At 57.3% G+C, this 22,672-nt stretch overlaps 1 protein-coding gene across 9 annotated transcripts in view; it reads left to right on the forward strand.

Annotated features, from left to right (window-relative positions):
* The window catches only part of CXXC5 (CXXC finger protein 5), a 34,659-nt gene that overhangs the window by 5,040 nt on the left and 6,947 nt on the right, over nucleotides 1-22,672 (forward strand). The window contains exon 1 of one of the 9 annotated variants that reach the window (XM_069592247.1): nucleotides 8,377-10,815. The exons of 7 other annotated variants lie outside the window; for them this stretch is intronic. The gene's annotated coding sequence lies outside the window, so the exon portion shown is untranslated. Of the gene's footprint in view, nucleotides 1-8,376; nucleotides 10,816-11,338; nucleotides 12,828-22,672 lie in introns of those variants that run through there. One more of the 9 variants, XM_069592248.1, reaches the window with a different exon arrangement.

Here is a 22,672-nt window from a genome sequence, read left to right on the forward strand (position 1 = left end):
AAGCGTGTGTGACTCTGGGAGTGGGCATGTCTGAGCTATGCTAACAGTGGTCTATGTCTTTGGTAGCTGGTGTCTGTGTTCCTTGCTCTTTCTGTGTCTCTGTCTGCCCATCTGTTTTTCTGAGTCTTTCCCTCCCTAGTTGAGGCCCTGAGTCTGTGAACGTGTGTGGTGTTGAACCTCTCCCACCCGGTCCTTCTCCTCCCCTACCCTCCCCAGCAGTAACTGGGCAGCCTCCCCGTCTGCCTGCCTGCTGGGAGTTTGGAAGCCATGGAGGGAGACAGGCTGGGGCCGGGGTGACAGCGCGTATCCACGGCAATGGCAGCCTGTGATTACGGGAATAAAAGGATTTTAAGGTCATGGGTGTATTTTTTTGTTTTGTTTTGTGTTTTTCCCCTCTTTGGTGGAGCCACTGGCAACAAAGGGCCATTGCTGTGTGTCTGCAGGTTGGGAGCCTGTCCCCATGCAAGTGAACATGGATCTGTGGGCCTTTCCTGGGAGCATGAACACATGTGTATATATGCATGAGTGGAGCCTGTGAGAACGTGTGTTCCTCTCTGCCTGCTCCCGGTGATAGAGTGCATAGGGCTGTTCTCTGGGGAAGAATTCTCAGGAAAACTTGATTTTGGGCATTTCATGCAGCTGGAACCCTGCAATCCTGTGTGTGCTGAAGAGTGGTCTGGCCCCAATCTTTGCCTACCTGTCTCCTTCTTCCCACCCCACTCCCTATAGGGTGTCTCTGGCCAGAGACTGGCTCAGCCCAGTCACCTGGGCCAGGCCACATCTCAGGGTGTCAGTGCCCCTGGCCCTGCTCCAGCCCCTGTAATTGCATTCTGCCGCCTAATCCCCCGCCAGCTCAATTAGATCGCAAATTCTTCTTCATTTCCTGCCTCTGATGCTGGCCTCCCTCTGGGCTCACAGGGCCTGGGAGGGAGGGAGGGGATCTTGCCCCCTCTTCCGCCTGCACTGGGGGCTCTGGAGGTGGGGTGTGATTAGTTCCTGGCACACCGGCCCTCGGGTGCTGGTTGCAGCCCTGGGAGCCAACAGGACAGGGCTTTGCTGAGCCCTTATAGACCAGCCTCCGTAGCCCTGTGCTAGGGGGAGGGGCTTGTGTTGTCTGGTACCTGGACTCTGAGTGGACCAGGCAGGTCACTCTGGCCAAGCCCCTAAACAGTATCTTCACTGTTGATCCCCACAGGCTCTGCCCATCTCCTTATTCCCAGAGGAGTTGCTGACCACCCCTTGGTCTAGCAGTTGTGACTTTGTTTTTGACCTTTTCCTGGTGGCTCCCCCGCTACTGGCCCCTCCTAACTCCCAGCCTCGACCTCACCCAAACAGGTATATTTGACCACTGGCTCAGGAGTCAGACCTGGTTCCAAATCCTGGCTATGTCACTGCCAAGCTGGATATATGTATGACCTTTGGTCCATATATGTTCTGTGATCCTCAGTTTCCTTATCCCTGAAATGGGAGTGTAAGAGTGCCTGACTCACAAGGCTATTTTCACATGGACACAGGGATGGCTGTGCAGTGCCCACCATCAGTGGCTAGCCCACAGTCAGCATTCAATAGAAGTTGGCTTTTATGGTGATGAGGACTTCCTGTCCCCCACATGGCTCATGGTTAGCGTTTCTGTCTTTATTCTGCTAGTTGCCAGGTGTATGACCTTGGGTACTCTGGCTGTCTGGGTTTCTCTTCCCCATTTGTGAGATGGGACCCACGATGGGCCTGACCTAACAGGATTACCTGCATGCTTGGCCCTAGCCCCCTCTGCAGGTTTTCAAAGTGTTACTTGTACTCTTATTTCTTTTCCTCACACCAAGCCTGGGGTGGGGTGGGGCGGGTGAAGACACAGGCTCGGGGACAGGGGGACTGGCCAAGGTCATGAGGTTGATGGTGGGGCGGGGGGAGAGAGGCGGCGGTGGGAGGGCTGGGGGATGACCCACTGGCTTGCTTGCCCGTTGACTGGCTGGCTCAGCTGAGCTGTGAGGCATGGCCTTCCCTCCCGCTGATCTCTGTGGAAAGTGGTGGCGCGGCTGATTTTTTTTTTTTTTTTCTGTGAAGGGGAAGCTGGATGTCTACCCCCTCCTTCCCCAGGAGGTGCCTGTGGCAGTGGCTGTGCTGACAGGCCTCCTGGCCTTCTGACTAGGGTGGCTGGCAGCTCTGGAGGGCTGGCTGTGCACAGATCAGCCGGAGGGAAGAGAGAACCGCAAAGGTCCCCTGCCCTCACTAATCCCCTGGGCCCCTCCCACCCTCAGCCTGTCCTCCGTCTGGATGGAAAGACAGAAAGCAGCCAGGCAGGAGGAGAGCTGGGGGAGGCTGGCTGGGCTCCGGAGGTGGTAGAGGGGGACTGGGGAGGGGGGGTGGTCTGCTCCAGGGTCCCTGTATCTCCCTGGCTAGTCTCCTTATTTCTATGACCTCTGTCATTCATTGGCCTAAGGTCTTTAATATTTCATGGCCTTCGGAGCCAGCCCCCTGCCCCAGCCCACAGGCCCCCTTTGTCTGCCTGCTGCCCGCCCTGGGGTATCCCTGTCACTGAATTGCTGAATTACTGACCTCGGGGCTGTCTGTGCCTCCCCCCCCCAGCCCTGATACCATCCGTATCCCTCTTGACCTGCCCCCCCAAACACACACCTCTGTCACAACTCATCTCTCCTGCGGGTCCTCTCCTCCTCTCTCACATCTCTGACCGTCCCTCTGCCCTTTCCCTCCATTTTTCTCTTTTTGTTGGCCTGCTCCTCCCCAGCAGGACAGAAACAGTGGCAACTGGTGTGCCTGGCCGCCCCCCCCAACCCTGTCCACCCCTTCCTGCCCCCATCCCCCCAGCTGTGCTGGCCGTGAGAGCTGGTTTTATTTATTTTTCTGTTTGTTTGGGAAGAGGGCAGGGGCAGTTCTGGGCCCTGGCTGCTGCGCTCTGCCTAGAGCAGCGGGCAGGCGGGCCGCACTGGCCTCCCAGGAATGTGGCTGGGACGCCCCGCGCTATATTTACTTCCCTCCAGCTGCTGGCCCCAGCAGGGCAGAGCCAGGCCTGCCCGGTGGCCCCGGGGGAGCCCTGTGCCCACCCTCCCCTGTCCGGCAGACCCCACTTGGCCCTTGGGCCTACTGTTCCCTCCCTTCACCGTGACCTCCCCTGACCTCCTCGGACTCGCCTGGTCTGCCAGCAGGAACGCTCATGTGCCATGCCGGGACAAGCATAAAGTGCAGGCGCAGTAGCCTGCCCCATGTGGGACTGCAAGCACCTGGCAGCCCCCACATCCCCACCTAGGGGCCTAGCCTAGGCCTGTAATCTGGTGGCCAGAACTATGCAAAGCATCTTTTCGGGCCTCTCCCCACTGGCCTGGTCCTTGCTCTTGCCACAGTCCCCTCAGCTCTGCTGTGATCACTGGCCAGAGTGGGGTGGGCTAGGGTGGGAGGCCTGAGCCAGCGTCAGCAGTTGTGTTCCCTTCACTGCCGTCTCGCTTCCCACCTCACCTGCTGGCCCTCCCAGCTTTCATGTGTAGACATGTATTAATGTGCATGGTTAAAAGCTTGCTATACATGTGCAGCACCCATGAACACATGTTGGAGTAGACCTTCCGTGGAGGCAGGGCCATGCTCCTAACCATCGAGTCCCTTGATCATCAGATGCTAATGGGAGGCTACTGGGCTTGCTCCTTGCCAGCCTTGCAACGGGATGTGGCAGTGATTCCTTCCTGTCCTCTCAGTGTCTGGCACCAGTTAAGTGTTTGAAGAGCTTTAGCTGCTGCTCTAATCACTTGCTGTCTCCCAGTTATTACTATGATAATCATAGTAGGTCTTAACAATGGTGATGACAATGGCTAACCCGTTCCAGCCCCTGACTGAGGGCAGGCACTGTGTGGATGGCTTTCTAGCCTTCACTTCATTCTTTCCTCACAGTAGGCCAGTGATGTAGGTGCCATTAGCTTCCCCATATACAGATGAGGAAACTGAGGCTGGAGCGTTTGGGACTTGACACTCCTGCAAGTGGGATTGGGTCCTGGCAGAGCCCTTGATGGGCCATGAACACCACAAGGACAGCCAAGGTTGGGCTGTGCATGGCAGTCCATACTGCCTAGCACACAGCAGGCACTCCGTCAATGCCTGCGGGGTACAGGCCTTGCTCTCTTTCCTTCTTGAGTCCCCCAGATCCCTGGCAAGGGACCTGGCACTTGTTGGGCAGATGGGCTGATTGGCTAGTTGGGTGAATGAAAGAATGAATCAATGAATGAGCAGGTGATTGGCTGTGGAATTGAGTGCTCTCAAGGGACACCAGGAGGGGGAGATGTACTTATGTTGGTGAGGAGACTGTTTAGGGGAGACCCATTGGCCCTGCAGAGGATTCTAGGAAGCAAGGTTGAGGGGCGGGACTGAGAGATGCATCCAGAGACCAGTAGGCTACCAAGGCTGAGCCCTTGGGGCAGGTCATGTCATCTTCTCCCTCCAACCTCAGTTTTTCCATCTATCAAATGGGCTTGGGAACCTTGCCCCGGCTGGCTGGCTGCCAGCTGGCCTGGGTTGGGGCTGGCCTGGGAGCCTGAGAGGTGAGGGACTGTGGTGGGAAGGAGGAAGCAGTGGGTGGTGAAGACTGGAAGATGAAGCGTGGAGCTTGGCTTGGAACCTGAGAAGCAGGGAGACCAGCCCTGACCTGACACCCCTCCTCCCTCTGATCTCCAGGGTGGGGGCACAAGCTGACAAAGGCCTACCTACCTGCTTGCACTCTGGCGAGGTCTGGGCCTCCTGACAGCTGCAGCGTCCGTGGCTGTGTTTGCCACAAGGTGGTGGCCTGTCCTCCAAGACTAGACCAGCTTGATCCCCATAACCCCTTGCCCTGCCCCACAGCCTCATGTCCAGTTCCTGGTGACCCTGATGGGAGAGCCCAGCTCCTTTCCTGCCTGACCCGCCTCCCCCAAAGCTCGATAGAAATTGCTTAGCTGGGCCTCCAGCAGCAGGTAGGAGTGGACTTGGCCCCCTTTCTTCTGGTGGTGTCCGATCTCGGTGGCCTGGAATCTTAAGTCACAGAAGTCTAGAATCATAGAATGCTTGGAGCTGAGGGATTCTTGTCAGGATTCTTGTCGCGTTGAGAGTCTAGAATCACAGAACCGTGGGCTCTGCTGCTGGAAGGAAGCGTGAATGGTCATGTTTCAATCTTGTTCGATGCTAAGAACATTGAGAATCTGAGAGGAGGGGCTTCCCTGTGGTGCCCGCCAGTGACATGAAACCCAGTTCTGCCTCTGGTCTGCCCTTCTCTGGAAATAAACCACGCCAGCACGGGGAGTGGGCTGTGTGGGCCCAGGCAGGCAGTGAGGGGACGCAGCTAGCCTGCGGGCACGGGAGGGGTCCTCACGGCAGTGCCCGCCCGCCCGCTGCCCACGCTTCCCCAGGCACCAGTGTGAGGAGGAAACGCAGGCTGTTGCTTCCAGCGACAGCCGGCAGGGCCGGGCGGCTTCCCAGCTCCCCCTCTGATTCACGGCCGCCTGCAGCTCCCCCCTCCCCTGGGGGCCTCTGCAGCCCCATCTGTGCAATGGGGAGAGGAGGCTTCACCCCACAGTCTAGTCACAAAGACAGTACAGTTGCGATTCTTTTAAAGCCCACCCTAACGCTTTGGGAGAGTTGGGCCAGTGGTCCTGAATAGTCAGCTGGGCATTTGGCCCCAGAACACTGAGAAATTCTGTTTGGAGTCACCCTGATGCCTGAGAAGCTTGGGAGGGCTGCATTGGTTCCTGGGGTAGAAAGTGTACCAGGTGGGAAACAATAGAGAAGGGCCCTGCCGCCAGGGCCATTCTTCCCATTCAGGAAGAGCCTGGGTGGGAGCTGGGCTCGCTCCTGATCTCGGTATACCCATCTGCAAAATGGAGCGTGTCATTCCATGTGGCCATTCCTTCATTGTCTACTCAGTGCCTGGACATGTGCTGGGTCCTGGGGATGCTGAGGCAAGTGGGAGGATGGTAGGGAGAGGAGGGGTGTCCTTGGCGGTGGGGTGGGAGTATGATTTGGCTGAAGGGGTGACTCTGGGAGAAGGAATGAGGTTGGGGGTGCACATAAGGGGCTGACCGGCAAGGCCAGTGTCCAGCGGGAAATCCCAGCTGTTCTCAGGAAGTGTTTCCTCCACTGGTCCCCAGGGAGGGAGGCAAGGCAAGCAGGAAGGAGGAGAGTTGGGGGCAAACGAGGCCCCCAGCCAGTCCGATGGTGGCGTCCCAGGCCTGGCAGCTGGGCGGGTGTACCCCTCACACTGCAGGAGGGCTGGAACGCAGCCCCTCAAGCTCCGGGGCTGGGCCGGGGCTTTCAGGAGGGGCCGGGCCATAGTCCAGATTTCAAAGCCTTCCCCAGGGGCCTTGCGGTGCCCTCCGCCCTGTCCTGAGCTGCCGCCGCGGGGGTGGCAGATGCTGTTTCATCGGCTGAGACGAGTGGGAGGCCTCCGGAAGGTCCTCCTGGGAGGTTCCGGCGGGGGGGCAGCGGGGGCGTCGGCAGCTGCCGCCCAGCTAAGGCTGGTTCATGGTGGCCTCCCAAGTCCCTCAGTTCCCCCAGGCCTGGGGATGGAGCACTGAGACTGATTCCTCCTGCTTTCACTCCCCCTACTGCCCACCAGGCTTCTTGGCTCTGGCCCCCCTCCCGTCCCTGGCTGTGTCTGCAGAGCCCCCCGGGGAAGGCAGGGGAGGAGGCGCAGCGGGCTCAGAACAGCGGGTGCCCGCGCAGCCAAGTATTTGCGCGAGCTGTCAGAGACAGACAGGCATGTAGGGAATTCGGTGCGTGTGGGGCTGGGGGAAGCAGCCGGGTGGGCAGGCAGGCAGGAGGGGGAAGCTGGGGCTGCCTCCCCCGCCTGTTGAACCCTGCAGAGACCACCGTTCTCCCAGCCCAGGCCAGAAGGTGCATCCGGCACCTCCTTCCTGTCTGTACCAGTGCAGGGGACAAGAGGGACTGGGTGGGACCCTGGCTGATGACGGGGCTTACACTGGGGAAGGGGTGCCCTGCTGAAGGCCAGAGCCTGGGAGAGGCTGTCCGGTGGAGTGTGGAGCTGGGCAGGAATCTGGGTTGTGCCCAACTGTGGCCTCCAGGAAATAGCAGCTGTCATGCTCCCGCGTCTCCCCCCTCCCCAAGCCTGGCACAACTTGTTTCCTGGCCAGGGTCCGGCTGGGGCAGATTGGAGGAGCCTGGTATTGCCCAGCCTGGGCAAAGAACAAGCAGGATGAAGGGGACCATGTTTATAAGCCTAAAGGTACTTGGGGATGCTGGCGAGAGCTTCCCCTGGTATTCTTTTGCTGAAGCAGGCTGGGGTCATTTTGAAGGAGGGGACTTCAGCCCTTAGCTCCCTGGACAAAGACCCCAATTTAGTCACTTGCATCTTCTCTCCGATAAGGCCTATTAGGGCAGGTCAGGGCCTAGAGCTGAGTAATACTTCATGTTTCATAGCTGAGAGCCCAGAGAGAGGGATACACTGGCCTAGGCTCACACAGCGGGTTCTCCAGCCTTCTCCCTACCCTCATGTCAGTGGGGTCAATGAAGAGGTGAACATTGGGGGTTTGCTGGGGTGGGGGCCTATATTTAGTTCAGTCCTGCAGAGCCATGGGGCCCCTGGGAGCAGCTGTTGGGGGGGTGCAGACAGAGGCCTTGAGCTCCATTTAGTCTGGACAGAAATATCCTCCCCCCACCCACCCACCCACTGGCTGGGCGGCCAGGCTGCGGGCTTGTCCCCTGAGGGGCAGCTTGCCTGGGCCTGGCGGCCGGCGGGACAGGCAAGATGACCCGATAGGCTTTTCCCAGCTCAGGTTTCGATGAAACAGGAACCGGAGCCGTAGCCTGGGCTGTGGGGGCCAGGGCCGCTGAAGCTGGGGGGCCAGGACTGCCTTCCTCCTGCTCACCCCTGCTCCCTACCATGCAGCCTCCCCTTCTCAGAGGCCTGGGGAAGCAGCAGGTTATTTATCAAGCGGCCTCCCTGCCGCGTCTGCCCGCGCCTGCCTCCCTCCCACCCCCCCAGCCCCCAGCGCTGGCGGCCATGAGCCCAGCAGAGCAGGGTGAGCTGGGCGGGCTGGCGGCAGGATGAGCTCAGGAGATGTGAGTCACCCCATCCCCAGCAGCCCCACGAGGCCCTGCGGCCTGGCAGGCAGCTCGTACTCACGCACATCCCACGCGGCACACCCAGGGGCACACGCTTGGGACAAACAGTCACTCAGCACACGACTCAGCACACATTGCTGACACTCACGGGCAGGGCCCAGTCACAGTCGTTGTGGACACTCGCTGTCACACTCACAGCGCCAGCCTCTGGCGCACACACACAACACATGCTGACACATACAAGCCGACGAATGGACAAACACAGTCACACATGGACCCCATACACGACTCCAGTAAGGCGCTGGTACGTGTGCTCCGTCCTGTCACAGGCTTAGGCCGTTGTTCTCCGGCCACAGCTCTCACCCAGATGGTGCGAAGAGTTGGGCACAGGGCATTGACCCCATGGAGCCTGGTGTGCACACAGGCTCGCTCCCAACAAGGCTGGGGCTCCATCCACTGAAAGGCCCCTGTGTAGGCTCACACAAAGGAGACCCACCCTCGGCCGTGTAGAGTCAGCTGAATTCTGCAGGGTGGGCATGGGAAGGGAGATGTTTCCCCACCCCTAGGGAAGGAAGCCCCAGTCACAGGCATGGAAGTGTTGAACTCACTTGCCCTCCAGTATGGGGAACTCTAGCCCAGGCAGAGCCGGTTGGGGGTTGATGGGGAAGGGATAGGGGGAGCTCGGTAGAGGAAAGGCTGGAGAAGGAAAGCCATGGAGAATCGATTTTCCTGGGAGCGCCAAGTGGCCAGCTGCTCCCCCGACTCGGAGAGCGGGGTCCTTGAGAGATTGCAGGGTGCCAGAGATGGGAGGAATGAGACTCCCTTGATCTAGTGGGCTGAGTGCCCTCAGGAGTCTGTCAGCCCACCCTCCCTGGTCACCCCAGCCTCCTGCCTTACAGCCAGCACACTAAGACTCAGAATTCAGACTTAGCCCCTGATTTTTAGTCCCTGGCCTGAGTACAAGGAAGGGCTGGGCTGCTGGGTTAGGGGGATGCCCTCAGGGAGCCTCTGTGCTTCTGCTGCCTGTTGGGGCTGGCGCTTGCCTTCCCTGAGTGAGCAGAACTGGGGGCATAACCCATATTTCACACACAGAAAAAGGCATCCTTTTTCAGATGAGAGAATTGAGTCCAATGAAAATGGCTTCATTGCTCATGAAGGACTTTGGACACAGTCTCCTAACACTCAGAGGGCAGCTCATTCTGGTCCCACAGGATTGAGACAGCCTAACAGAAGTCAAGGGGGCAGATGAACGCTGGCCCATGTTGGCTCCCACCTCCTGGCCACATAGGTCTCCCCCATAAAGGCCTGGTTAGTGGCTGGGGAGAAGAGAGGACCAGGCAACCTAAAGAAAACAAACAGCAGTGGCCAGTCAGGAGAACTGGATGTCCCCCGAGCCATCAGTTCTAGAATTGGACAGGCCTGGGCTCCACACCAGGTTTGGTTACTGCCTGCTGTGTAATCATGACCTGGTTTGCCAACCTCTCTGACTTCACTTTAGCCATCTGTAAAATGGGTATGAGCCTTGTCTCTGTCTTAAAACTGCAAGACCTGAAGTAGATGGTGGGGTGTGGTTCGCACCATGTCACACTTGGATCTCCAGGTGAGTCCAGCCCTCCTCTCCACCTGTTGGCTCCACCAAAGCTGGCATTTTTCTGAGTGGTACCCCACACCAAAGACTCCTTAATTAGAATGTCGTGGATTTAGCCTTCTCTAGGGCTGTTCTTAGATGGGAATGATGGGGTGTGGGATTGAGGAAGCTTGGGAGGGGAATGGTTGGGAATGGATGGGACCCAGGACAGAGGAACTTGGAGTTCTTGGGTGCACACTCCTGGGGGCTTCACAGTATGGTTAGATACACAGAAAGCCAACCATGGTTCTCAGATTTTTTTTCTATCCCCTAACCCCCAACAGATAGCAAAGCCACAAGTTAGACTCAGGCAGGGATTTCCAGGTAGCTGATGTGGCCTTTGCAGGGCAGTGAAGGGCTTGGAATACACCTATGGAAGGGCTGTTGGGACTGTGGGAGCTTGAAGAAGCGTGGACATGGAGCAGGCCAGGCTATGGTGGGGAGGGGACAAAGAAATAGGAGGAAGGGTTGGTAAGAAGCAGAGGTGGGCTCTTCCTGTGGTCAGAAAAGCGCAGCTAAGTACTGCCCTCGCTGTAGCCCTCAGACCCCTTTCATGTGCGCACCTCCCCAGGTTCCTGCAGGTAAGAGGGCAGGACAGGGGATGTTCTACTTGAGCCTGGGGAAACTGAGACATAAGCGATTGGCTCAGACTCAAACAGTGGCAGAACTGGGGCCACACAGCCTGGGTTACCCAACATCCTTGGCTCGAGCAGTGCTTTCACTCATTCTGGTGTTGGCTGAGGATGACGGTAAAAATAACCACACAGCCCTCATTTATTGAGCACCTATGCATGTTGGCCCTGCACTGAGAACCTCACATCCTGTCTAGGACCCTGGTGGGGGTGGGGCTATTATGGTGGGCATTTCACAGATCAGGGAGTGGGCCCAGCAAGGTCAAGCCATTTGTCTGAGGTCTAGCTTGAGGCTGCCGAGTGGGAGGGGAACCCTGGCTCCAAACCCCATGTAGACCTGTGCCTCAGGGGGGCTCCTACCCATCTCCCATAATTAACACAATGAAGAATATTCCTAGTTGGGCCAGCCCCCTCCCCACCTAGGCACTGCCCCATGACTTTTCTAGGGCCGTCTGTTACCTTGGACCCAAGAACCTTGGGACTGCTGATCCCGTAAGCCCAGGGAAGGTAAGCCCTGTTCCCCTTGGCCTCTGCGGAGACATGATTCACTGGGTGTCGGGTAGGAGTCAAGGCGTGGCCCAGGGAGCAGATTGAGTCTCCCTAGGGTTGCAGGGATCTTCTTGCAGACTTCTGAGAAGGTCAATTGCTAGGCTCGTGAGAGCTGCTTAGGGCCTGGTCAGCATCATACACCTCTCCCATCCCTACCCTCCCACCTCCCTGGGGATGCCTTTCTCCTCTCTGGGGAGCCCTGCAGGGAGAAGTTAAGAAAGTGCCCTTGAGCTGGAGCTATCCTCCTCTTCTGTGCACAGGGGTGACAGTGATCACCCCAACCCGATCAGTGTACTGTACTGGTTAGCTAAAGAGAGCACCAGGCACAGCGTGGCCCTGGGGCAGGTCTCACTAAAGGTCACCGAGTTGGGTTTGTTTTGCTGGAAGTTGGTGCTGGCCTGAAATGGAGGGGCAGAAAGTCTGGGTTTGGGGCCCTGTGCCATGTGGCAAGTTACTTCCCCTTTCTGGTCTCAGTTTCTGCATCTCTGAAATGACTGAGAGTCTGCCGAGCACATGCTCTGAGACAGAGGTAAGCCACAGTTAGACAGCCACACTCATAAACTCTGCAGCTGGTCTCCGGGTCCCCCAGGCCCAGGGCTCCTGCAGACCTTGTGTCAGCAGGGATTTCAGCGGGGAGCAAGGTGGGCTCTAGAGATGGGCCACTTCTACCATCCACAACTTGAGTGAATTTTAACTCAGTTCTGAGCCTCAGTGTTCTCATCTGTGAAATGGGAAGGCCATGGTGCCTACCTCTTTGGGCTTCTGGGAGAATAGAAGAGGGTGTGGACAGAGCACCTGGCACGGACTCCATCAGTGTGGCCCCCGCCCCCACCTCTGCCTGCTGTCCTGGTTGCTGCCCCTCCCAGTCTTGGTCTCCGGGCTTCTGGGAAGGCGACAGTGCCAGTCTGCTGGCTCAGCCGGCTTGGCCACTGACCTTCAGAGCACCCAGGCTGTCAAGGCCGCCTGACTGCACTGCCTGCCGGGCGGGTGGGGGGAGTGCCAGCCAGCTCCTTGCCTGACGCTACCCGCCCCTGCTCCCACTCTTCCTCTCCCTCTCTGCGCCTGTGTGTGAGCTAATTAATCTCAGCCCCTTTGGGAAATTAGAACGCCGCAGTTGTGGCCTCCTCAGCCTCGCAGTGCCTGTGCTGCTACTGGGCCCTGCCAAGACCCACTGTGGTTTGGGGGCACAGGGTGGGGGGTGGGGGCAGCAGGATGAGCTGGGTAGGCATGGGTGTCCCTGAGCCCTCCACTGCCTGGCTTACAGGGGTAGCGGGGCTCTGGTTTCTTGGCCCCCTCCCCTTCCATTCAGCACCCGTAAGGATACCAGACCATCGCCCTGCCGGGGTTAAACCCAACCTCCAGTCTCTGACTTCTTCCTGGGGCCAGTATGGCCACCCCCTGGTATGGTCACATTCCATCATTGCGGGGTCGTCTTGCCCGCCCAGCTCAGGCTGATGGTGACAGATGTAATTATGGGATTTTGCTTGGGAAATTAATTTGAAAAAGTTAATTAATTGGCGGTTCCGGAGGTGGCGGGCTCCACGCCCAGCTGGTCCTGCTGACGTCAGTGCTGACCCGCCTGAGGTGGGCAGGCCGGGGAGAGGGACCCCGGTGACCTGGCTGGGCAGACCAGTATCCTGGCTCAGGGGGGACACCTGGGAAGTGGGTGTCACCTGGACCTGCTAAGAGGCACTCTGAAATATGAGAACTCAGCCACTTGTTTGTATGTTCACCAAGCAGTTGTCAAGCTTCTACTGTACAAGTGCCCCCAGCCAACATAGACCACTGAGTGTTTCATCCAGTTCTTCTGAATCCCTTTTCTCAAGGAAAACCTCTAAACCTGTTCCCAAAGCTTTTCCATAGAGTTTGGATCCACTGTACCGATGAAACAACTGAAGACTCAGAGGGTATGACTTGCCCAAGCTATTCAGCTATATTCTCCAGCAGAATGGAGTAGCGGATATATAACGGTTAGGCTTCTTCCCTTCTTCCACAGGCAGCCCCCTCCCTAGTGTGTGATAGGAACCTTAAAGTTGACTGTACCCAAGAGAGGGCCAAAGAACATGGCCAGCCCCCTCCACCCTGACATCATTGTGCCTCCTCCACACCCCTCCCCAGACATTTGTGGTACTCTGTGTTTGTATCTTGGGACTTTTTCCACCCAATCTTTGGGATGACCCAGCTGGGCTGAGGCAGGAGGTCCCATACCCTAGGGCTCTCGGAGTATGTAAGGACCCCTGCTACCTCCTAGGCCCCCTCCAGGGCCCCTAACCACAATGGTCTGACCGAGATCTTGTGTCTGGAGGAGTGCGGATTCAGTATAGATTTTGTCTAGACAGAAGATGGGTCGGGGCTTCGGCAAGAAGTAGCCAGTCCTGGTTCAGGTCAGGGATGTGACCTGTAGGTGGCCAGCAAGGTGAGCAACGTGGGCTTTCAAGAGATTTGGGCCTGGGTTTCCTTAAGCTGGGTGGCCTTGGGTAAGTCCCTTAGCTTCTGCTCAGAGCCTCATTTTCCTCACTGGGACACAGGGACGATCACGTATGCCACTCAGGGCTGTGAGGAGGCACAGGGAAGAAGGAGACAGTGGGAGGTATAACCACTTGAAGCCTCTGTTTCACTGCCTGGTGGAGGCCGGCTGGGTGGGAGAGCAGGGAGCCAAGGGAGCTGAGCAGGTGCCAGGGCCCAAGAAGGCAGAGTTTGTGGAGGGAAATCTGGTGCAAGTAGTTGGGACAGGAGCTGGAGGACACATGAGGAGGTAGTATCTATGAGGTACCCAAGAGCCGCCAGCTAGCGGCCCAGAGCCCTGGGGCCTCTAGGGGGAGTCAGTGACAGCATTTACTCTGTCACTTTAGTTGTGTCCGACTCTTTGCAGCCCTACGGACTGTAGCCTCCCAGGCTCCTCTGTCCCTGAGATTCTCCTGGAGTGGTGGGTTGCCAGGCCCTCCTGCAAGGGATCTTACTGACCCATGGATTGGACCCATGTCTCCTGCGTCTAATGCATCAAAGGTGGATTCTTGACCCACTGAGCCACCAGAAAGCCCCATAAAGCATCTGCTCCTGAATTTGTTGAGTGCATTTACCTCTGGGATGTCCCCAGGGACCAAGTGGGCCTTGCAGATAATTGTGTAGACCTCACCTCTCATAGTTGTTCAGGATAAAAGTGACTGTCCTGGACAGACTAAGCTGGGCATTTTGCATCGAATATCCCTCTGATGTAGTCTGTAGTTCTGGGTTTCCTCAAGGTCTGACCTCTAGCCGAGGGTTTTAGTGGGTCACACCCATTCCCTGAGCATTCTGTGTGGGTTGTGTTAGTAGCTCAGTTGTGGCCGACTCTTAGCGACCCCATGGACTATAGCCCACCAGGGCTTCTCTGTCCATGGAATTCTCCTGGCAAGAATATTGGGGTGGATTGCCATTTTCTTCTCCAGAGGATCTTCCTGACCCAGGGATCAAAAACCCTGGTCTCCTACAGTGCTGGTGGATTCTTTACCATCTGAGCCACTGGGGAACGTGCTTAAAAGGGAGACCCTTCCTCTGCCCACCTCACCCCCAAGAAGCCCTCAGCAGGTGACTGGCTGAGCTCTCGGAGTTCTCTGCACAGACTCTACCAAGCCCTTATCTCTGTGTACATCCATGTTCCCCTAGACTGGGAGCTCCCTGAGCATGCGGTCCATGACATCTCTCTGATTCCATGCCCAGCACAAGTGAGCGCTGGGTGGGGGTCATAGGGCTACTGTTTCCTATTTGACAGATGGGCCAGTTAAGGCTGTGTGAAGACATTGCTCAGTAAGGTCACACAGCCTTGTGAGGGGCGGAGCTAACCTGGCCCAGGTGGATATGGCATCACTCGACCTTTCTGGGGTCTTCTGGAGGCTTCCTTAGGACCTGCAGCTCCTAACTCACTGGCAGTGTTCAGGTGTCCAGTCCTAAGCCCCAAGCTACTGAGACCTTGGGGAGTGAGGAGTTTGGGCATCAGAGGGGCAAAGGAGAGACCTTAAGCTCTCCAAGCCTCAGTTTCTTTCACTGCAAAATGGGGATTCTGGTACCTCTTCCTGGCAGTGCTTGGGGATTTAGGGTAGGTGGTTAAAAGAGATGTTCTTAACTGCATGTCCGAAACTTAAGTGAGAACTTTGTAAGTGTTCACCATCTTTATTATTACTATTAACACTTTTATTTTGTTATCATTATATTATTATTCACCCTCCCAGGGCCCCAGCAGCTGCAGTGGCTCTGGGCCTGGCTGCAGAGCTCTGGTCTGCAGAGAAGTCACAGTTGCTAATTAGTTAGTGCCCTGAGGAGAGGGCCGGGGGTTTTTATTTTTGCTGGAGGATCCCACCTGCCCGAGGCTTCCCCAAGCCCTGTATTCAACTGGGCAAAGGTTTCAGGCCCCTCTCCAGCCTCAGGTGGGGGGCCTGGCTCCCAAATTCCCCCTGCCACTCCCTCTCCTTCCCAGACCTCCAGGGCCATGAATCATTTATGAGGCAAAAATGAAACCAATTAAGGACAAACTTTGAAAGCCTCTAATTGCTGTGCCTGGTGGCACAGAGGAATGAGGGAAGGCAGGCCTGTTCGGGGCCGGCATCTCCTCAGCCCAGGCCTTCCCAGGCCGCCCGGCCGGCCCACCGCGTCCCAGGGCGCGCGGCCTCCCGGCTCCCCGCCGCCTCCCGGCCGGGCGCGGACGTGCCTGCGCGGCTCCGGCGGCCGCGTCTGCCGCCCCGGCGCCCGCCCGGGTCCCAGGCAGACTAATTAGGCCCGGCTGCCCTCCCCGCGCCGCCGCCTCCCGCTCCAGGCCCGAGGTGATGGCGGCTGTTCCTGCCGATCTGGGGCCTGTGCCCCAGAGCTGGCCGCCGTTCTCGGGGCGGGAGCCAACCTTGCTGGCCTAGCTTAACCCAGCCGAGCCCAGGACGCCCTGTCCCTGAACTGGGAGCCTGGGGTTCCCTGCGCCCCCGCACCCTAGGATCCCGGCGTAGTTAGGGGCTGGGCGGAGCTGGAGTACCTGACTTGAACAGTCCAGTTCCAACTCAGGGAGAGAGCTGCTCGTGTGTCGCGTCCCACACACACCCCCCACCTCAGCCGAGAGCGGAGGGGGCCGGGGGATGACCGATGAGATAGGGAAGCTGGAGGACTACAGGGGAGGGGAGGGTTTTGAGTTTTGGGGTGGCCCATTGGTGCTGTAGCTTTGCCACAAACACCATAACCTTACAAGGATTCCTTAGCCTCAGTTTCCCCATTTGTCAACTATCAGGACAGGCCAGTTTTCTGTTGGATTTGGAATTTGAGGAGCTGGGCTTTACATGTCCCCCGCACACCTCCACCCCCACTCTTGGGGGCTGCTGAGGCGGAGGAGGTGGGGGTCTGGACCCAGCTTACCGCTGGGAGCCTTGGGCACCGGTGACCAGCCTGCCCACTGTGCTGAGGGCCAGGCAGGCCCTGGGCACTCAGGCACGTTGTTTGCTGAAACCGAATTTCTGTGCTTGTGTTTTTCCATAATTATATTAGCAGGTGGGATTTTTCCTCCGGGAAGCGGTGGGAGGGGGAGTACCATGGCCGTGTCCCCACCCGCTCTGAGCGTGAGCTCACATGGCTCTGCCCGCCCGCCTGCCGTAATGATTTTTTAATTATGTAGCCAGTGCTCGGAATTGCTAATCCGCCTCTAGCCCAACATCCCCTCCTGCAGCTTGTACCCCAGCCCCTCACTGGTGTCCCCAGAGTGGTGGTATCTAGCTCCAAGCCCGTCTCTGTGCCTGGAGCACCCATGCGGGTGAGAAAGGGGAGGCCAGGAAGACCACAGGGCCACCTCTCCTCTGTCTTCTAGTGACAAAACTTGGTGGTAGCCAAGGATCAGGGTGCTTTTGGCTCTCTTTGCACCCTGCCACCCCTGACCCCAGCATGGGTTGCTCCTGCCAGGACAGGTGTGGCTCTGGAAGAGGGCAGAGGAGAGATCGGTGACGCCAAGGACACACACACACATATATGATCTTTGTTATACCCACGCTCACAACTTGCTTCTCTTAACCACACACTCTCAGCCTCATAGCTACCCAAGCACAATAGTACGCTATACATCTTTCTCCTACACACACAGCCACACCTGAGGGCCAGAGTGCCCTCCGGAGACCCCACTGCTGCCTCCTGTGCCCAGGTCCTGCCCCCACTCACTCTCTTTGCCTCCATCTCCTCCCCCTACCCGCTGCCTGACTGGGTTACACTCTGAGGTCCCCCAGCTCCCACCTGGTGGGGTGGCTGCCTGCGGCTGGGGCCTGTCTGAACCTCCATCGACCCGGTCTGGGGGAGGTGGCGGGTTGCGGGGGGGCTGTTCTGCAGCACTGTGGCGGCGGCTCCTCTCCAGGCGCCCAGCTGTGGCATCTGTCAAGGTCAGATAGCGACTCCGGAACCAGCCGGCTCGGCCCCATGGCCCCTCTCGCCTCATTATTTTTGTGTTCCGGGGCTGCGGCGACACCTCCCTCCCTCCTCCTGAGCCTCCCGCCTCTTGCCTGCCTCCCCCACGCCTCTGCAGGGAGGGCCTGCGGTCTGGGGGCTTTTGTTTTCCAGTTTTCTCCTCGCTCAGGCCAGGCACACAGGTTTAGATGCTGGCCAGAGTTGTTGGGTCTTGAATGGCAGATGAGGCAGGTGCCTCCCTTGAGGCTGGGACAGCTTTTTGGCTAGTGGAGCCTTGGGTTGATTTCTTAGGGGTACAGACTGAACCTGAGTGGAGCCCAATCTCCACCATAGCCCAGGTGTTCCTGTGGGCAGCTTCCTGTTTCCATAGGGGCCCTAGCACCTGGCATGAGTTCCTGTCTGCGCCATCCCCATGCCAGTTGAGCCCCAGACCCGTATCTCAGAACCCCTCAGAGGTCCTGATAGAACTCAGTGAGTGCATGCACACGTGTGCATACATGCGCGCGCGCACACACACACACACACACACACACACACACACGACAGGCCAGGAGAACCCACTGCACACTCAGTCATACACATCTATCCACAGATGCAGATAGCCACACTCCACTCCTACACACAGGTCACACAGAGACCTCCACCTCCACTGGTATCTAAGCCCCATTTGTATATCAGTACTTAAAACCACAGAGTAATAACTGAGACTGTACACGCACACCTGGGCACAGCCCCAGATACACATTCTCATGCATGCAATGTGCACAGGTTTCTGACACACCTCCCAGGGGGACACACGCAGATATACTTGGCCCTAGTGCTGCTCCTCACCATATACACTCCAACTCGAGCGTGCCCCCTGGGGTTCTGTGTTCTTGAGCACTTGCAACACCCAAGGAGCTTTGGACCCCTGAAATGCTGAAGTGAGCTTGAGGCCTTCCCTTGGATGCACGTTATATGTCCAGGGAGTTCCTGGAAAATAGGAAATGATGATTGACAGATGGGTCACCCTACCCACCTGGCCAGCCTCCATGGATGTCCACCAGCCTGGGCACAAGTGCACTGAGATGGAATGGGATGGGAGAGTCTTGGATGGGTCAGGATGGGCTTGGTGACAGCTGGCGGGGAGGGCAGGCTCAGGGGGGTGGCCTCTCAGGCTCTGTCTCTGGGTCCCTTTGCCCACCTCCAGCCCCTGATTAGGGTGTGTTGGGGGAATGAGATGTGGACACACGTCAGGCCCCGGGGTCTTTGGGGTAGCCCTGGTCATCACTCACTTCCTCCTCCAGCTGCGGACTGCTGTGACTGCCTCTAAGAGGCGGAGGTAGCTGGAGGTTTAGCAGTGGTGGGGCCCCCACCCCCCAGGAAACTCAAAACCCTGGGCCAGCCGCGGGTGGCGGGTTGGGGCAGGCACAAAGAGGGCCTCTGTGCAGGCCGGCTAGGCTGCCCACAGGATTCTGGGGGAGGAGGCAGGAGCCGGTTTCCGTCCCATTCTGCTTCCTGCGGAGGCCGCCGGAATGCCCGGAGCTCTGGCCCAGCCTGGCCCGTCCGGCCCACCCGCAGCCCCTTCCCCTGTCTTCCTGGGCCTTAGGGTACAGCTGCAGACTTCTCTGTGACAGCGTCCCAAAGTGTTTTGCTCAGAGCCTGAGAACTACCCCCCTCCCCCCCAGGACCAATGAGAAACCAAGAGGGTTCCGCTAGGCTGAGGGTGCCCCTGGACCTCACCCTCTAGCCAAAATGTGCCTCGGAACTTTTGGGCAGTGCTGGAGAGCCAGGCCCTGGAGTTGCAGAGATCGGTTTCAAATCCCGACTCTTGTGCTGATTGACCTAGTGACCTTAGGCAGGTGACTCTCATTTGTAAATGGGGTTAATAGTAGTTACAGAGTTAGATTTCAGTGAGAAAATGTATGTGAAATGCTTAGCACAATACGTAGCAGAGAGCAAGTGCTCAATATTGAGGTCTGCTATTATCATGTCCTCTGGGGAGATAGGAAAGGGAGGGGGCTGGATGCTCCTCACCCCAATCAGCCTCATATCCTCTGGAGCTTGGTCCCAACCCTTTGGCCTACTCAGAACCCTTTTCTCCAAGCTTCAGTTTCCCATCTGAAAAATCTCCCTCCTGGGATTTGGAGGTTGCTATCTGGATTTGGGTTGCTATCTGCACTCTTTTTTCTGTATCTCTCCACCTCCTTCCCCACAGGCCCTTCTGGGCTCATGGTTTCTGTAGCTTGGGGTGAGGAGCAAGAACCATTGATCTCTATTTTACAGATGGAAGCTGAGGCTGAGTGCGGGGAAAGGTGTCAAAGTTAGCAAGAAGGGACAGGATGGAGCCACAAACCTGGACCTGCCGACTCCAGGCCCTGGCCAGTCCTCTGAATACATGCCCTCTCCCAGTGGGGACGGAATATCTCTGAGTTGGCTTTCCCTGGCTTGTCCTGTGGTGAAGCCCACCAGGAGGGAGGTCCTAAGAAAGTGTGGGCTCTGATCTCAGGCTAGTGTCAGCTCAGACATCTCCACTTTGGGAAACCTTAGTCTATGATCCAGGAGCTCCCAAACAGGGAGGCAATCATTTTCTCACAATTGCTTATCAAACTGTCTGTTCTAAATAGGGCAATCATAGTACTTCCTTCAGAAAGTAGATATGAGGATTCTATGAGACAAGGCATGTCCACTGTCTAGCACATAGAAAGGTCCCCATATGTGTTAGCTGTTATCCTCATGGTGCCATGTTACAGATGGGGAAACTGGCTCAGAGGCCATATGCCACAGTCACACAGTAAGGAGAGTCCTCCGGCTCCTATGACCTTTCTAAAGAAGGAACATCGCCCAAAGGAGGTGCCTGTTGAGGAAGGCCTTGTCTTTATCAGAGGTGTCCCAGGATCCTTACCTCATTCCCTAGAAGCCCCATGTCAGGGCATACCTCCTGCCTGGGGCCTCAGTGTTTTTGTCCATGAAATGGGTTGATCTCCTCCTTCAGCTCCTTTTGGGAGCTCTGTAAGGGCAGGCAGAACCCCATATACTCCTGGGTTTTCTCAGCAGCATGTATCAGTCCTTAGGGAAGGGGGCTGAGCCTGCCTGAGGAGTGTGGAGTCAAGGAAATAGGACTGCAGCCTCCACCCCCATTCTGTCCTTGGCAGTTGGTCTTGGGGTGTTAGTCTTAGGGAGACCCTAGTGGCATTGAGGGTGTGGCCCGTTCCAGACCATCTGCTGGGTGCTAACAGTGGTCAATGTGTCCTTGTATGTGTGTGTCTATCCATAGCTGGCTGTGTGCCCTGGTTTCTCTAGTAAGGCCTGCATTTCTCCTGGCCTCCAAGACTAGTGTCCCCGTGTGTATCTCCTTAGGCCTGAGTAGGGCTTTTTTTTTTCCCCTCTGGAAACTCCCCAGGCTGAATCATGGAAATCAGAGATGGAAACCCCCACACACACCCAGTTGCTCAGCTTAGTTCAACCACCATAGCCTGTGGTCTGGCCTGCCCACCATCAGTCAGTCTGTCCAACGCCCCCTCTCCATTGGAGACCAAGGACACCAGCCCATCAAGGTGGATTGGAGGGATGTGAGGGGGTGTAGCACGTAAGTGTGGGGAAGGGTTCAATGAGACAGGGTCTGCAAGTCTGCAACACTGGTGGGCTCTACCAGGCCACACCTGGGATCCTGAAGGCCCTGATAATGCTGCCTCTTCCAGGAAGCCCTCCTTCGGCAGGCGGGACAGCTGTTCCAACCAGCAGAGGAGTAGGGGATAGTTGCACAACTCCATAAATTCACTAAAAGTGATTGAATTACATACTTTGAAATGGGTGAATTTTGTAGTATGTCAACTATACCTCAGTAAATGTTTAAAAAAAATCCTGTTCTTGACTTCAAGGCCCTTCCCAGTTGAAACCCTGCCAACCTCATAGCCACACCTCGCCCCCGCTTCCCCTTTTCTTGGGAACCCTTTCAAGCTTGTGTCCATGTTGGTAACCTCTCCTTATCCTTAACTCACAGGCTAAGCAGCCCCTTCCTCCAGAAAGGTCCCGGTGTCCCGCTCGATCCTTTTCCCACCCTCCCATTTCACGTTGGTTCATGTGCCCATCGGCCCAGCTCCTTTGTAACCCTCCAGAGCAGTGCCAGTCTGGTCTGTATCTTCCTAGGACCACAGGACATGGGGCTGCTACTGCTACTGTGTGCAAGGTCTAGAACATCTCACCGTGGCCACCTGTGTGCAGGTCTCCATGCAGACAGCTCCAGCCCACCCCACATGCCCTCCTGCCCCACCCCCTGCCCATTGCTGTGTAGCCTGGAGGACCTGGGACAGAGTCCTGCTGAGGACAGTTTGGGCTCCCCTGGCACAGAGGGTGGAGTGAGCACTCTGCCACCACCTCTGGTGACCTCATTGCCAGCTGGCATTATGACGTCACTGGTCCAGCATTCCCTGTTCCTGCTTGGGTATCTCCAAGCTCCCGGGTGGGGACATTCCCCTGGGGCCTGTGACAGCTCATGCCCCCAACCACGTAAAGGTGACAAGCATGGTAACAACCCGCAGGGAGGGGATGAGGGCAGCCTCAGGGTGGCTGGGTCACCTTTCCCTAGTAAAGCAAGAGCAGTCACAAAGCAAGGTGACTAACATTTGGGCTCTGGGTTCAAGTTCTCCCCCTACAGGGAACCACTCTTTGACTTTGGCCCGACAGCTTGAACCTCTCTGAACCTCAATTTCTTCATATCTGGAGTTGGTTCATAGTTCGGTTCCTTGAGTCCTGGGGAGGAATCAGAAGGGAGAGAGAACATGTAGAACATGGGAGTACAAGGCCAGGGACGCAGTAGGTGCTCACAAAATGCTAGCAGATAGGGTCCCTTAGGTAAGGGAGCCTGAATGTCACTTGGCGAGAGCTCGTTAGGGAGGGGCCATGTCCCATATTTTCTGGGGCTGGCCTGGGTCTGGGAGTAGAGGGAGGAGTGGCCCCAGCTTTGACTGTTTCTCACGTCCCAGGATAGCCAGTGAGCTCCAGCCTGCAGGAGGTGGGGCCCCACAGCTCGGCCCTGAGAGCAGGAAGCCCTGACCCCCAGCCCTCCTTCCTGTCTCTTCCTCCCCGGCCTTGGACCAGAGCAGCCCAGGGCTCATCTGGTCTCCCCCACCTCTGCCTCCACTTCCCTCTCCCAGGGGCATGTCCAACTGCCTTCTCTTGGTCCCCAGGCCCTCACATCTGAGATTCCCCTCAGGGTTCTGTCTCCATGTCTCTCAGATCCTCTCATCCCTGGGCTGGGCCAGGTAGCCTGCATCTCTGAACCCAGTTGCCCCAGTCTCTGCTCCCCACGATGCTCTAACCTTGACCCTTTACTCTGTCCTCCCTCAGCCCCTTTCTCTGACCCACCCCTTGAGTTCTGTGTCTCAGATTCTCTGTCCCCACCACCTGTCTCTATTCTTCCCCCTCTGCCCCCTAG

This window comes from Ovis canadensis, chromosome 5 (assembly GCF_042477335.2).
Source record: "Ovis canadensis isolate MfBH-ARS-UI-01 breed Bighorn chromosome 5, ARS-UI_OviCan_v2, whole genome shotgun sequence".
Classification (NCBI taxonomy): Eukaryota; Metazoa; Chordata; class Mammalia; order Artiodactyla; family Bovidae; genus Ovis; species Ovis canadensis.